The sequence below is a fragment of the Carettochelys insculpta genome, chromosome 7, assembly GCF_033958435.1.
Source record: "Carettochelys insculpta isolate YL-2023 chromosome 7, ASM3395843v1, whole genome shotgun sequence".
Taxonomy (NCBI): domain Eukaryota; kingdom Metazoa; phylum Chordata; order Testudines; family Carettochelyidae; genus Carettochelys; species Carettochelys insculpta.
This window is the reverse complement of record NC_134143.1, coordinates 40,725,400-40,741,754: the sequence shown is the minus strand read 5'-3', so window position 1 is coordinate 40,741,754 and position 16,355 is coordinate 40,725,400.

Here is a 16,355-nt window from a genome sequence, read left to right as displayed (position 1 = left end):
GAGCACCTGTAGAGACTTTTCCTCCCATAACCTAGTGGTGGACCCCATTCTTCCTCCCATTCCTTGACCCCAAACTCTGTGCTATGCTGCTGCCTGCTGCTCTGCTTGGATTTACTTCTGTGTGGGCATCTAACCCCAGGAACATCCTGTATTAACCCACCCATCAATATTGTACTTACTTTCTCCCCAGAGCTATTGCATCCTTAATGCACATCACCCAGTCACCATCCCGCTCACAGCAGTTTTTCTTCTTCTCATGGTCAGTGAAGCATAAAAATGCTGGTGGTTCAGTTGTGCACTCAGAGTGCTGCTCCTTAATTAAAAAGGCATTTGCATTTCTGTGGTCTATTTGTGGCGATGGTATCTGTGGTATTTCCCCATGACAGACACGAACACTGGACCCTCAACAAAAATGTGAACAAGCAGCCTCTGCCCTAAACCTGCCCTGTGACCCCCCCAACCTGCACTTTCTGTGGGGCTACTTTTGGGGCATGTTCTCTGCCTGTAGACACTAAGTTACTTCTCATACTACCTGGCATTCTTTTTCTTTTTGGCCACTCCTAATGGTAAGGAGCACTACCTAGCAGCCGCTCTCTCACAGAAGTACTTTACTTAGCCATGACCATGAGGCTCCTCCCTGCATTCCCAGCAGCACCTTTCTTTTTTTCCTCATACAAAAGTTCTTCTGGGGATGAACTAACTCTTCTGGGCTACCAGGCTCTCCTTCAGCCTTACAATAGTCCTGCTGTTGAAGCTGCATCATGCCAGCCACTTCCTCCCTTCCACCTGTGCTTCCTAAGATGAATAACAACAATTAATAAAATCAGGTCTTATGCAAAGTAACAGTGTAGCCTCTTCTAATTCCATCACCACCTATGACTAAATGTTCAAGATTCTGCATGCTCACACCAGGCTTTTGGCCTTTTTTATGACTCTGCCCATACGCCAAGGCCCTGATGCTGCTCTGTGTCCTCTAGTAATCCCTGCACATGGACTGGGAAACAGGCAGCTGAAGAATTAACTTGCAACAGTGAAAGAGGGTGGGTTTTTAATGTATTCAGTCATTGCTGGGCCCTGTTGGTACTTGAATTAAGACTTGTTCACACTGGAAACATGCACTGTGTTAACAATGTGTTAGCTGGTTGAGGTTAACATATTTTTAAACATTACTGTCCTCATTGACAGTAAGGGCTACATAGTCTTTAGCCTTCTGTTAAGCCCTTTCTAACAGGAAGCATTTTTTCCAGTAGAGACAGGTCCTAGAAAGGATTGCAACTGTATAATGCTCTGGCTGGCACGTTATCTGATGCAAAGCCTTTGGAAATACTAGGTCCTGTGCTGCTGCATAAATTGCAGGCGGCCATTGATGCAGGAAACAATGCAAGAAGAGATTCTCAAACTAATTTCATTTCCTGATTTTGGTTTTGTTGGCTCCATCACGATGATAATCTCTCCCATGCCATTTCCTGTGAGTTCAGCATCAGCTAGCCAGAGAAGTGAATTAAAGCTGTTGACATCTGAAACAACAAGACCTGAGGTAAAGCAAGACCTGAGGTTTGGCTTGACTCTGGTTTGCCTCTTTTTTGCTGTGTGCTCCAGAGCTGTGACAGGCAGCAGCATCGGCTGCAGCAACAGTGTGCTCTTTCTCAACTCCACATTAACTAAGCCGTCACCTCATTCCTTCCCACTGTGTGTTTCTGGCAACAGCATTTTCCCTCATCTCACTTACAGGCTGTGTCTAGCTTGCCGAGAGCCGTAGGCAAAAGATATGCAGATTGCTTAATGCATTTGCCTGTCTTTGCCAACAGTTCTGTCGGAAGAGGCTTTTCCGACATTTGGCCCATTCGCACGGGAGGTGGTGGACACAGATTGGCAGTGGAAGTGTTGGTAATGGGCTAGACAATATTGACCTTGGTGGTGTGGCAAATTCTCTGGTTCAGTCAGGTCCTGAGGCTGTTGGACTAGAGAGGTTCAATCTGTAATTTGACTTGAGGTTTGCTGTTCATGTAGATGAAGTTGCTTAACTTACATCAATTGCTAGCATAGACTAGGCCTCAGGGTCCCACTTGTGAATCAAGCCATTGGTTCTCTGTGGCAATTTTCAGAAAGGTGCCTTAAACCTGTTTTGTATTCCCACCCCACCCCCAACTTCCTCTGTCATTGGGAGAGTTCAGTAACAACAGTCACTTCCTGAATTTTATTGTGTGACAGAGGACAGGAAGTGACAATAGAAGAGGGATCATATTCTCAAGGGCCTAACAAGTGGGGATGTGCAGGGATCAGTTCTGTGTCCAGTTCTGCTCAATATTTTCATCAGTGATTTAGATAATGGCCTACAGTGACCACTCAGAGTTTGCAGACTATACCAAGCTGGGGTTGCAAGTGTTTTGGAGCACAGGGTTATTATTTGAAATGATCTGGAAAAATGGGAGAAATGGGCTGAGGTAAACGGAATGAAATTTAATGAGGACAAATGAACCAAAAGGAACAGCAAAGCTAAAACATAGGGCAGGGGCAGTGAGAGATGCTCCCCGGCTATCCCTATGAATAGGAGCTGTAGTGTGTGTGTGTTGGGGGGCGGGGGGGGGATAATGTCTCTGCTTCCAGGAGCCACGCAGAGCCAAGACAGGTGGGAAGCCTGTGTTAGCCCTGCAGCTGCTAGGGTCCCTTTTCAACCAGACACCTGACAACCCGAAGTAAGTGGGAGTCATTTGTCCAAAGAGCACACAAAATACAAACAGATTATACATGTAAGGGGTGATAAAGGGAATGGTGAGACAGTCAGGTAAAATGACATACCTGAGGCCATCCAACAGACCAGTAAACTAGTATTAAATAGAGCTAGGCCTGTGCTGAACAGTTCACATCCAAGTCCAAACTTCCCCAAAACCCAGGTATACAGAGGGAGGTGTGCCTTGCTGTCAGACCTCAGCCTTTGTAAGGATGCTGCTGGCTGGTGGAAGAGAAGATTATCCACACTTCTGTTCATAGCTGAAACATCTGTGATGTGCTTTGTTGTTAAGAAAACATTACTCCCTGCAAAGGACAAACACAGCAAGAGGACTTCTCTCTGACTGCATTCAAAGTAAAGATAGGTCACTTCAGAAGAGGCCAAAGATGAGTATTAAAGTGTGTGTGCCACATAACTGAACCTCCCTGCAGTTCTGGGGAGTTCAACAGTAAAGCTTTGCTTCAGGAGCACTTAAACAGGAGTTTGTAGCTCCCCTCACCTCCCTCCTGCCATGAGCTACTGGCTCACATGTAGTTAAATCTTTTACAACTAATTTCCATGTTTAAAAAAACATACAAAAAAAACTCCTTGCCCTCACTGCCACCCAGCATTGCATTAAGATGGACACTGGGTGCTAAATAATAATTATATGAAAGATGAATATAACTAGGCATACTCAACATTTAATTTCTATCTGAGCTCCAGGTTTGTCTGTAGCTAGTCTCCTACACGGAGGCTATGTCTGGAGTACAGGGATTTGTCAACAGAAGTTTTTGTCAGAAGATCTATTCCAACAAAACGTCTGTTGACAGATCGTGGACAAACTGTCAAGTGGATTGCACGAGCAATCTGCTCTCTCAACAGAGAGTAGCTGGACTGCCCAACCACTCCATTGGCAAAACGGCCAAACAGAAGCACAGAAGACAGGGCTGCCTGTTGTCCCAGAAGCCCTTTCTGTTGACCTAGGGCCTCCTGGAACGTCCAGACCGGCTTTCTGTTGACAGCTCTCTATCAACAGAGGTTACTCCTCCTGAGGAGCAGGGTACAGCTGGTGACAGAAGTGCTACGTTCTGTCAACTTTCTGTCCACAGAACATCTTGGGAATCTGGACTGTCTGTGGCTTTTGTTGGCCAAATGGCAGTTTTGCTGACAAAACCGTGACTGAATAAAAGCTAAACTAAGTACATAGGCCTCTAAAAGGGTATTGTAGTCACTGATGCCACATGAATGACCTTTTGAAATGGATGTGGTCTGAGGAACTTAAAAAGAATATATTTCTTCCAATTTTGTAGGTTGTGATTAATGTTATAGTTTCACAGTTTAGCAAGTGATTCTATTAAGGCTTGCAGCCAGAAAGGACATATAGAGTAAAACACTAATAAAAGGTTCTTTGCTCCTAAGAAGCTGTTTGCTCTGGAATTTACAGCAAAGCTTCTATGGGACTTCGATAGCAGCTACATCCAGATGTAGAAAAGAATAGTATTTTGGGGGATATGTAAAATCTGAGATTTTAGCATTTTCCAAGAGCTTGTCTAACTTGTGTTAGAGCTTGGCAAATGCCAAAATGGGTGATGGCAGCACATTGCAGCTTCCTTAAAATTTTCTCTTGACATGACAGTTGTTTCAGTATTCTTTTTCTGTCCTAAGCTACCTTGTCCTACTTCTACTGATGGCTGTAACTCAGTAATGTAGCAACTGAGGGAGGGATAGCTCAGAGGTCTGAGCATTAGTGGTCTCCACCCCCCGAACCTCCACTTTGTAAGTTCAGTCCTTGAAGGGGCTATTTAGGGATCTGGGGTTGGAAAAAAAATGGTGCTTGGCCCTGCCAAGAGGGCAGGGGACTGGACTTGATCACTTCCTGAGGTCCCTTTCAGCTCTATGAGATGTGTATCTCCACATTAAAAAAAATCAGAGTAGTGTGTGTAAAATTTAAAGTACTTTGGATTCCTTTGAGATTAAATTTATTTTGCTGGCTGAAATGCTTTTCTTGCATAAATGCATTCTGCCAAACACACACAGCTCATTAATAACATGGGCATTTGTGTTTATTAGGTTTCCAAGATACTCTTACTTCAGTACTAAGACCTTGATCCTGCTAATACTCAAACATGTAATACTTTACTCATGGGAACTCATTTACACACATGGCTAGTTTTAGGAACAAAACATCCATTTCACACTGCTATAATGGTACAATATAAACTTTGCTTCCTTCCTTTTATTTCTTATGGTTTTGGTGGAACAAAAGGATATTAAATTGTAATTGGTTTTGGTTGCAAGTGTTTTTATAAAAATCTAAAAGGAGAATAATACAGGCTGCAAAAAGAGATATTAAAGTTACTGTTGAACAGTAAACAGGGCCACCTTTTTATGCATGGACAGTAATATATTATTTATATTATAATAATGCGTAAGGGGCCTATTGTGGTAAATGTGCAAATAAGAAATGAAAGATAGGCCCTTCCCCCAAAAGCTTACAAGACAGTCACATCACACCCTAACTACAGCCATGTGGTACTCTCTAAAAGAACCCATCATTTTGCATGGGTTTTAATGTCTTGCGAAGTGCATTTCTAAGCTGTAGATATGAGACAACTTGACATTTTAAATATGCTATTGTGAAAAAGAGTTGGTTGTTATCTCTGAAAACTGAAACAAGAAGAGACAAACCTGTTCTCCTTCATGGCATAACTTTAAATAGGCTGTAACATTAGCCAATTTATTTTTATAATAATACATTTTAACTAGCTCCAGGCAGTGTAGTGGTATTCACATTATGTCTGCATATGAAAGAAAGGTTTTACTGAGTTAGATCCAGAGTGTTACTTTATTTACGAATTATTCCTCTGAACAGGTAAGCATACATTCACTGTTTTGGAATATTAGCCACAAGGCTGTTACAAATAGGAGCCATTCATCAGAAGAAATAGGATGTTCCATGCCTCCATTTGCCAGGTACCACATGATGACGACAAAAGAGACGGTCCATTCAATTTTCCTTTTACTTTTTTTCCATCCATATGTAAAATAACTTTTTTAAGCACACTGAGGCATATGCAGATGTGCACCATCAGTAGAGAAACATGCTGCTGGCTGTGAGAGCTCTGCCAATCTGCTGTATGTCTCCTGATTCTCTCCTGGGTGGCTGCTCAAGCACACAGCTTACAGGGAACACCGGTTCTGACCATTGGGAAAGTGCAGAAGAAGAGGCAAGAGAGGATCGGCTGAAGTTACACTCAGAACTCACCTTCCTGGTAACAATGAGGCTTCTTTCCCCTTTCTCATGCCATGGATGGTCACTGACAGGACTGATAACCACAGCCTGGCCTTCATTGGCAGACAGAACATCACAGGTGGGCTGGAATACTGCTACCCCTCCTAGGAAATTGGTTCGGAGATGGAGAGACACTGGCTAACTGCAGTTCTGCAGGTGCTAGCCAGGGGCATGCTGGTCTCGGGGAATCTCTGAAGTAGGCTGCAAAAATAGCTCCTTCTGAACTAGCTCAAGTGCTGCAGTGGCCACTCTAGACAACAGCCCAACACAAAAGTTCACGGCAGCCGCAATGCTGAGCCTCATGCAGCTGAGTTAGAGCCTAGCTGAACAGAGCCTGGCCTAGGCTTGCAGAGGTTGTTGGGTAGTGATGACAGACTGTATGAGGCCCCAGTTAATGGAGGCTGAGGATCCCCGCTGCAGGAAGCCACCTGGGCTGGGAGGCACGGATGCCCTCTGAGCTAGGGCAGCAGGCTCCTTCCCAGGGCAGAGCAGGGCGAGGTGCCTGTTTCATAGCCTGCAGTGACACAATCAACAGCCTGGCAGGAAACATGGTTTTCAACTGTTAACGATTCCTACTCCTACTGGACAAGATTCCTGCCATTCCTGGCTCCAGCACCCATACAGCCAGGTTGAGGCAGCTGGCCCACTCATCCACGTTTCAGGCGCAGCTTTTTATGTAACTCACTGACCCAGAACAGAAATATACTTCCCACATTGCTGCTTCACGTTAAGAAAATGATTATTCTCCATATACAATAAAGTGGTTGACTCCTCCTTTAAGTACAAGATCCATTCAATCCTGCAGCCAGCACCTCCCCCATACAGACAGGTAACTACTGAAAGAGACTACTTTGTTAGGGCAGGCAAAAAGAAAGATATAATAGGAGAAACCAAGGCATGCATAGGGCTAACAGCAGCTACTTGGCAAGCTCTCAAGCAAATCCTGGCCATGTGTTATTGAAGCGGAAATCTGCAAGTCATTTCTGGAGCTAGAGCTGCGGTTAGGAGGCATGAACAAAAAATCTGGGGAAGAATAAGGTTAATATTTTGCAGGTTTGCTCCCATACAGCCACCCCTGGAACAGCAAGAGTTCAGCATATCTATCTGTCTATCCATCTGAGGGTAGACTTATGCTTTGACTGTTCATACCATGTTTTTTCTTACTACACTATGTAGGAGATTATGCTGTGCAATAGCATAATAGCTCATGGCAATTTCTTGTATAAATTTTTTCCTTCAAAGGAAAAGTGATTTAATCATCCAGCTTTCATTAAAGAAACAGAGATCTGCTGCCAGTGTGTAATGTGAGTGCCTCGTTCCAAGGCAGAGTTCCAACACCTTCACTTGAAAAAAAGTCTGCTGCATTCATAATTCACAAAAGCACTGGCATCAATCCCGTTTCAGTAACAAAGGAAAAGAAATGTTCTTATTCTCAAAACATTTTCTCCCTCTTCTCTGAGCTATTTATGTGAGGATCGATCATTTTCCCAAGCTCAAATGTGACCACAATGTGTCCATGCAGCCTAACTCCCCAACCATGAAACCTATTTTCAAAAGAAAAATGCTGCGCTTAGAGGAACAATTTGCAAGCATCATACGTTTCTCAGATTTATCATTTTATTCACTGAACTGTGAGCAACATATTTTCAAAGGCAAAACACTGTCTTTACATTTTTCTCATACTTCACTCCACTTTTTTAAAGTGATTGCTAAGGAGTTTTACTACTGCCAGTGTTTTCAGTAGCAGCTGTAAACCTTATGGTAGTGTTAGAATTCCATCTCAGTTCATTTCCTTCTTTTTCTTTTCCTTGTCCACATCTTCCTTAATGTTATATGATTCTGCATGACTACAAATTTGAAGATATTTTAATTTCTTGCTCACACAGCTGACATACCAAACAAAATGCCGCAGCCTGATCTGGAGCCAGCTCTTCCTGCCAGTGGCTGAGTTTTTATACTGCACCCAGGGTATCTAAGCACCTTTACAAAGGATTAAAGGGACTTCATCTAATTAGGTGCAGCTCCTGCACTTTGCTGGTTCATGATACTGATTTGTTAAAATTGCTTTATTGCTCAGGAAGAATTCCCCCAAAGAGAATATTTTCAAGCTTCAGAGCTAATGACCTGTTCTAAAAGAGACAACACAGGATTCATTTTAAGAAAGTAATGAGCTACTTGTGGAATCAAGTGCTACTCAGCATGAGTAAGGGTGATGCAATCTGTCCCTATATTATGTGCTGATATAAGTGTTTTAAAAAGGCCTGAGATAGATAGCTGCATTGTACTGAAGTGGCTGAGAAATGCAGCACATTCAGTGAGGAAATGGATCCAGTTGAGATAAGCAGAAGCAAATTGCTTCCAGCACTCTACAAGAAATCCCACAACCTGATGCCAAATGGCCTGAAATGCTGTCTTCATACTTGCTGTGTTACAGTCAAAAATCCATTCTAGGACTGATAGCTGTAGACCAGGGTAAGCAACCTTTCCGAAGTGGAGTGCCAAAATGTGACCTTTTGACCTCTGTGACTTTTAAAGTCACTAACAGTCATACTTAACAACAGCTTCATTCATAAATAAATAGAGATGCAGAGCTTCACCATTTGAGTGGTGGTTGATAGCATGAGCTGGTCTTTTCTCAAACCAAAAGGCAGACCTCCCTAGCTTCCTGCTGCCTTAAATAACCAATTTACATCTTTCACTTCTTCTTCCTCATTACAAAGCATGGCATTTTTGGAACAGCCCCCAAATGGTGGTTTGGGGCTAGATGTCAGTGAAAGTTCAGTGAAGGCTGCAAGATCAAGAGGAAGGTGCTCCGAAAATCTGACCTACAACTGAATCCTGTCCCTGACACAATCTCTGCACCCTCTGGCCAGTCAGTGGGGAGTGTTGGGGATGGGGCAGAGGTTCAGAGCCTTGAGGAACTAGGCCCCGCCATATCTTCAAAGATATTTATACACTACTGTCCTTTGAAACCTAATGGGAGCTGGACATAGAACTCCTGTAGGCGTTTTTGAGAACCTCAGACTTGGCCTCTCTGTGCCTCGGTTTCCCTGTCAGTAGAAGAGGATAAATGGTTCTCTCACATTCCTTTCTAGTGAGCTATGACGAAGGATGGGTTTCCAGTCAGGACCAAATTCAGCAAATCACTTGAACATGTGCCGAACTTCCAGTCTATATCCCTGATGTCAAGGGCACATGATCAGGTGGTGGAAGTTGAGCAAGTGGGTTGAAGTGTGCTGGGGAATCAGGCCTCTGTTCGGAGACTGTGGGGAGTAGGGGAACACAAATATTTGAATAGTAAGTAATCATTCCAAATCACTATGTGTTGTATGTGGATTCACGTGTCACCAAGGAGAAGAGGCCACCTGCCTCTTGGCGAGTCTGTCCGTGAATATAAAGGCAGGGGGAAACAGGGCAGGTTGAGCACACAGAGCCAGGGAGAGCTGGCTGGGGGTGCCTGCTGCCATCCATAAAGTGAATGGCCCCAGTGAATAGGAGTCAGTCAAGAGAAATCTGTCTCCACTTACCTCTCGCAATAAGCGACAGGCCAGCAGAGTGCCCAGTGCCCCTCAGCAAGCCTTCAGAACTTACGGTCTGAAAGGCGTGAAGCACTGGCCAGGGGCAAACTTCCCTCCCCTGCCCAGGACTCATGCTGGCCAGCAGAACCTGCAACCCTTGCAAGTGCTTCCCTGCCTGTGGCAGATGCTCCCTGGGCCCCTTTTCCCAGCAAAACTCAGATATCACTGGCAGCTCCCTGCAACTTGTGCCAGGCTGCCCTGACGCGCTGCATAATGTGCATCGCAGCATAACTTTCAGCAAGCTCCCAGCTGCATGGGAGAGAAGGGGTGGGGCTGAGCTCCCATCTCACATGCCAATGAAAACTGGATTGCATGCCAGTCTTGACGCATGTGCCAGGGGTTGCCTACCCCGGCTTAGACCAGGGGTGAGCAAACTTTTTATGTTGGACCCGACTTTTCATCCATGCAAATAGTAGGTCCTCCAATTTCTCTAATGTAATCCAAAGCAACAGAAATTTCAGTTACGTTCATATAAAAAACATCGCTCTTTTGGCACATGTAAGAAAATAAGTCTGTAGAATGTAAAAATTTGATTAATCATATAAATGTGAATACACAGATGTAAAAAGAGTAACAGATTTCAACATTCTAATGAGCTGGATGAACCTGAGACCCAGTAGTCAATCGTGGTGCGTCCCCTTACATAATTTCATGTCCACAACAAGGTGGCCCGCACCCCACTTATAGCTGGAGAGGAGTGGGGCAGGATGCAAAGTATCTTCTGTGATTAAAGTTCTATCAATGTCAATTACAAAGTTTCTGGAAGTGCCTGAAGAGTTCTGGACACAAGTTAATGTTGGCTTGTGAAATCCAGTTGGGAAGCAGAGAGAGAGTCTGTCACCGGAAACGATCTCCAATGTCTCCATTCAGTAGGACTAGTGCTACAAAGGGGATTTGCTCGGCTCTTGCTCAAGAAATTCTCTCAGTGCTGAGACTCTCATCAACTATTGACCTTTCTTGACTGCTCCTCTTCAGTTAACATTAAGAGGCTTGTGGTGAAGCAATTCTGTAAAACCTGAAATCTTCACATTTCCCAGATACCCTGAACATATTTTGAGCTTGAAAACTGTATGGATCTTGTTGGCTGATGATCCTCTTCCAGCTAGGGCAGTAGACCAAGTATCCACACCAGTTTCTTTAGATTCATGAGCAGCTGTTGAGATCACTGACGACAAGTTCATGTTGACATGACTTTGACCTTAGCAGGAATCGAGAGTTTCTCATGAGTGGCTTTGCCCTTTTGGGTCTGAGATGACTTGGAATGTAGTAAGCACTCCAGAGGGAAGTGCCAAAAATTAAAAATTTTAGGCACAATATTTTAAAATTCGTCACATTTTGTCAAAATAATATAATCACGCCATTTTCAAGTATTTGCTGAGAAGCATTTTGACCACAAAAGTATGCAGAATTTATAGAGTTGTAAGATTTGTAGTAATTTGGCAAAGAATTTTTAAATTTTGGTTCAGAATTCCTTGAATATTACCAGGGTTCTGGGTGGCACAGCTCAGGGAAGGGCCAGGGCTGGGGGGAAAGAAGGGACTGGATGCAGAGGGAGTTGTAAGGGAGGAGTGGGGGTTCAGGTGAAGGGAGAATGCGACTCTGCACAGGAGTCCAAGTGAAGGTGACTAGAGCTCGGTGGTGGTAGTGGGGCCTTGGTGCGGGTGGAGTGAGGGTCAAGCAGGGGGTTTGGGTCCAAAGATGTGTCCAGATACATGGGGGTTGAACGAACAGGAGAAACAGCTTCTCCCAGTGACCCCTCCCCTCGTGCCTGAGGAGTGATGGCACCAGAGTGGGGAGAGGGGTTACTGTACAGGGAGCTTCTTCCTGCCAGGCCAATAACCCACATGCATCAAGACACCCCCTTGCACTCAGTCCTCTCATTGAGCCTCACCCCCTGCATCCAGATCCTCCACCCAACTGAGCACCCTCAACCCCCTCCCCTGGTGCATAGCGTCCTCCAGCTGGGCGAGGTTTCTGGCTGTTGTTCAGCCCTATTCCAAGCTGCTCTGTGCAGAGAAAGTGGGGGAGGAACTCCGTTTCCATCCTCCCCACCCCAGGCAGAACTTTTGCCTTTGTGTGGCTGAGGCATTCCAAGACACATGCCCCCACTGTGGTAACTTACCTCTGCCTTGGCTGCCGGAACAGACGCACCCATGCTGCCAGGGAGGGGTGACCGAGCGCTGATGCAGCTTCTCTGTGAGACAACGAGAATCTGCAGAGGGGACACGAATCTGCATGTGCACAGTGGTGCAGAGAATCCCCCAGGAGCAAATAAGTGATTTCCTTCGCCTCATGGGCTCTCTCCTGCGGTGTACTTGCTGGATCATATTTTGTATGTCAATATATTTAATGTATTTTTGAGCTCCTTGAAATAATTCCTAACGAACAGAAATCAGAATTTACGTCCAATCACAATGAACAATATGGAAATCATGTTAACTCAAACAAACACTAAAACAGATCTAACAGAAAGAATGGAAAAGGGAACCATGATGAAAAAGCTACAACAGCATAACAGGTTGAACCTACCTAGTCTGGCACTCTCTTGCCCAGCATCATCCATAATCCAGCATGATTTTAGTTGGCCAGACAACCACTTACCATGGGTGTGGGCAAGTTTCCTGTGGTGCCGGAAAGTTTGCTCACAGTCACCCGTCCTGGCTCTCAGTGTTCTGTGCTGCTGTTTAGCTCTAATTTGCCCCTAAATATCTTCTAAGAGCCCAGTAAGCGGTTGAAATGTGCTAGACACTATTGACCTCCCAAGGTCCGGGTCTGGTAAATGCTCTCATCCAGAATCAGTCCAGTCCCAAGGGTGCTGGACGAGAGAGGTTCAACCTGTATGACGCTTTAAGGGACTGCTTTAGAAATTGTAAGCAATTGTAAAATGCTGAATTGTACTGTAAAAAACATATCCACGCTACATAGCCTAATTTTAAGAATACATTTAATATAACAAATTTAAGGGTGGGGTATTCCAAAACCTTTAGTATTTATTATTCTAGTCTAGTCCTGCAACTCTGCTCTTGGTAAAATGATTTAAACAAAAGCAAAATTAGGCCTACATTGACCACTTTTAACATTTCCATCCCAAACGTTTTACCAAAACATCTCAAGGCTTTAGCACAATAAAACATAAAATCAAAATAAAAAGGCTCACCAGTAAAACCAGTCTTACTGATCAGAAAGTTAATAATAAATCATTAGGGTCAAACCATATTCCTAAGGTACATGAACTTGTATGCAATTTTCAGTGGTTGGACTTACACCTAAGAGGCTCAGATAAGAAGACTTTAAAATTATGTAATTAAACTAACAGTCTTTCATGTGTATTTTGAAGTATTTTCAGAGAAAGAGGAAGTTACTCACCTTGTGCAGTAACAATGATTCCTAGAGATGAGTGTCCCCATGGGTGCTCCACTCTGGGGTGTTGGTGAGTTCACACTCTGGCAATTGGAGATTCTTCTATAGCCGTGGTTCCCACACTGCATATGTGCAGTAGTGTCTCCTTGTGCTATCTGGTTCATGCATGGCATGGGCCCCTCTGTTCTTTCTCTACTTTAGTGAGCAGAGCAGGAAGCAGAGGAAGGAGGGAGGAAAGTGGAGTCCCCATAGGGGGGACACATCTTGAACAGCCATTGTGAGCGGAGAGGGTGAGTAACCTCCTCTTCTCCTTTGAGTAGCGTCTCCAGGGGTGCTCCACTCTGAGTGACTATAAAGCAGTAGTTGCACTTTGGCGGTGAGTTCGGAGCCCACTGATGATTACAACAAACAGAACTGCTTGACCCTTTTGTATAGGGAAGCAACTGAAGACGAAAGAGTGTAGTGCTGTGCAGACATGTTGCTTGAAGAACACTTCACCACCGCGCATATACCCGTAAGGGGTACATTCTTGAGAAAGGCAGTGGTGGAAGACACAGCCCTGGCAGAATGGGCAGTGACAGCACCTGGAAGGTCCTTTTGGTGAAGAGCGGAATGTGTGAATGCAGGTGGAAATCCACTTAGACAGCTGTTGAAACAAAACAGGACGGACCTTGGATCGCTCCACGAAGGAGAGAAAGCCTAGGAGACTTGTGCCAAGGATTTGTGCAATCAGTGTAGAGGCCCAACCGCCGACAAACAGCTGAAGTGTTCCACACCACATGCACAGGATCAGAGTGCGGCTTCAGGAAGAACACAGGTAAGTGGATCGGTTTGTTGATGTGAAATGGAGAGGGAACCTTAGGGAGGAACTTAGGATGAGGGTGAAGTGTGATTCTATCCTTGGTAAACACTGTACAAGGAGGTTTAGCCATCTGAGCGGCAAGCTCCCCAACCCTCCTGGCTGATGGGATGGCAACTAAAAATGAGACCTTCATTGACAGATGGAGCCAGGAACATGTCACTAGGGGCTCAAAGGGTGGCTTCATGAGATAACTGAGTACATGATTAAGGTCCCAGATGGGGACCAAAGGATGAATTGACAGAAAAGCATTTTGCAGACCCATCAAAAAGCATTTGGTCCAATGGAGCGGCATGTACCCTGATGGTATGGAGGGCTAGGCCTGACTTGTGCAGGTGCAGCAGATAGTCAAGGAGAACATGAAGAGGTGCAGTGTAAGGAGTTATAGGGTTATTAGCGCCCAACCACTGAGAGAACTGCATCCGCTTGTAGAGCTAAGACTTGCAGCTGGACTCTCATTTGCTGTTAACGAGAACCCTTTTCATCCTCTCAGAGTATGTGATTTCAGCATCCTGGATCTATGAAGAAGCCATGTGTGGAGGCGCAGCCTGAGTGGATTAAGGTGAAGGGTGTGGCTGAAGTCCTGAGACAGAAGGTTGCCACAAGGAGGGAAGGGATATGGAGTCGCCACTAACAGCTGGTACAGGTAAAGATATCAAGTTTGTCTTGGTCATGCCAGGGCTATCAGGATGAGACAAGCTTGATTCAGTCTGACCTTGACCAGAAGCTTGTTAATCAAGGGGATGAAACACGCAGAAAAGGGGTGCATCCCATTTCATGGAGAAAGTGTCCCTGAGAGAATGCCTATCCAGATCCACTCTGGAGCTGTATGGATGGCACTTTCTGTTGACATGGGTTGCAAACAGGTCTATAGATGCCTGGTCCCACAGCTGGAACACATGGTTGATGGCCATTGTGCTGATTTCCCACTCGTAGTGATTGCTGAATGAACAACTGAGGGCGTCCATATTCATGTTCAGTACGCCAGGGAGAAATGTGGCCACCAAGGTGATGTGGTGCTGAAGGCACCAGGTCCACAGTTTTATAGCTTCTGCACAGAGAGACGGAGATATCCACTCTGACAGTTGATATAATACATGCATTGTCTGTGAGGATGTTAACAGTTCTGCATGCAAGGTGGTGACAGAAATGCTGGTGAGCACAGCAGACTGCCCTGCGTTCCAGCCAATTTATGTGGAGCACTTGCTTTGTGAAGAACCACTTGCCCTGGACCATAAGGGAACCCAAATGGGTCCCCAACCAATAAGGGAGGCATGTGTAGTGAGGGTAATAGAAGGGGGCAGCTGGTGGAACAGCACCTCAGTGAGATCGGTGTCCGGACACGTCCACCACTGAAGGGAGGCGAGAAAGCATGGCAAGATGGCCACCGATTTGGACAGCGCGTCCCTGGCCAGGATACAGCATGTGGCCAGCCAAGCCTGGAGGCACCACGTGTGCAGTCTGGCCAGTTTGACCATGTACGTGGTGGCATCTGTGTAACTGAGCAGCTTCAAGCACACTGTGACAGTGGGAAACAGTTGCACTGCCAGGATAAGGTCCCACAGAGCCTGGAATCTTTGGCCTTGGCAGTAGTAGTGTTTATGTGGGCTCCAATGAACTCTAGAGATTGCATGGGTCAAAGCGCGGACTTCTTGTATTTTATGTGGAAGTTGAGGCTGAGCAGGTCACCTGTGGTGACCCTTACCATGAGCCCTTTTACAAGACAGTTTGTCCAGCTGCGGGAAGAAAACGACCCTGTGATATCATAAGTGGGCAGCAATGACTGCCAGAGCCTTAGAGAACACCCTGGTGTAGCTGATAGCTCAAACAGGAGGGCCCAATATTGGTAGTGGCGGGACACCACTGTAAAATAAAGGAAGTGCCTGTGTGCAAGGTGGATTGTGATGTGCAAATAGGCATCCTGTAGGTTAAAAGCCGAGAGCCGGTCTTTTTTGCCCAGTGCCAGGATAATGGTCATAAGTTACCACCCTGAAATGTTGATAGAGGACGTATTTATTAAGCCTCCAGAGACTGAGGATGGGGCCTTCACCCTCTGTTGTCCAGGTTAGGGAGTACATGAAGTAAAACCCCCTGCCCTGAAACTCTGCTGGGAATGGGTCAACGGCGCCCAGGTGGAGGAGGTGCTGCATCTTTTGCTCAAGTAGATTCTTGTGAGAAGGGTCCCTGAACAGGGACAGGGTAGGGGGCAGTTGTGGGGGATAGAGGTAAATGGGATGGAATAACCTCAGGCCACTACTTCCAGCATCCACTTGTCTGAAGCGATGGAAAAAGGGGGCACAGGTGGTGGTGGAATGGATGGCAACAAGACTGTGAGACAGCTGCAGTTGGAAGATCTTTCAGGCTTCTGACCTGGTGCTGTCAATGAGGTTTTTGCCATTACAACCTTTGCCATTGGTCGGGTTCATAGTGTTGTGGCTGTTGTTGGAACTGCTCCTGTGGTCTTTGGTAGGGAGAGTACTGACCCTAATTAAATGGGGGAGTGCATATCCCCAGTATGTGCAGCATGGTACAAGAATCCTTCATTGCTGAAAG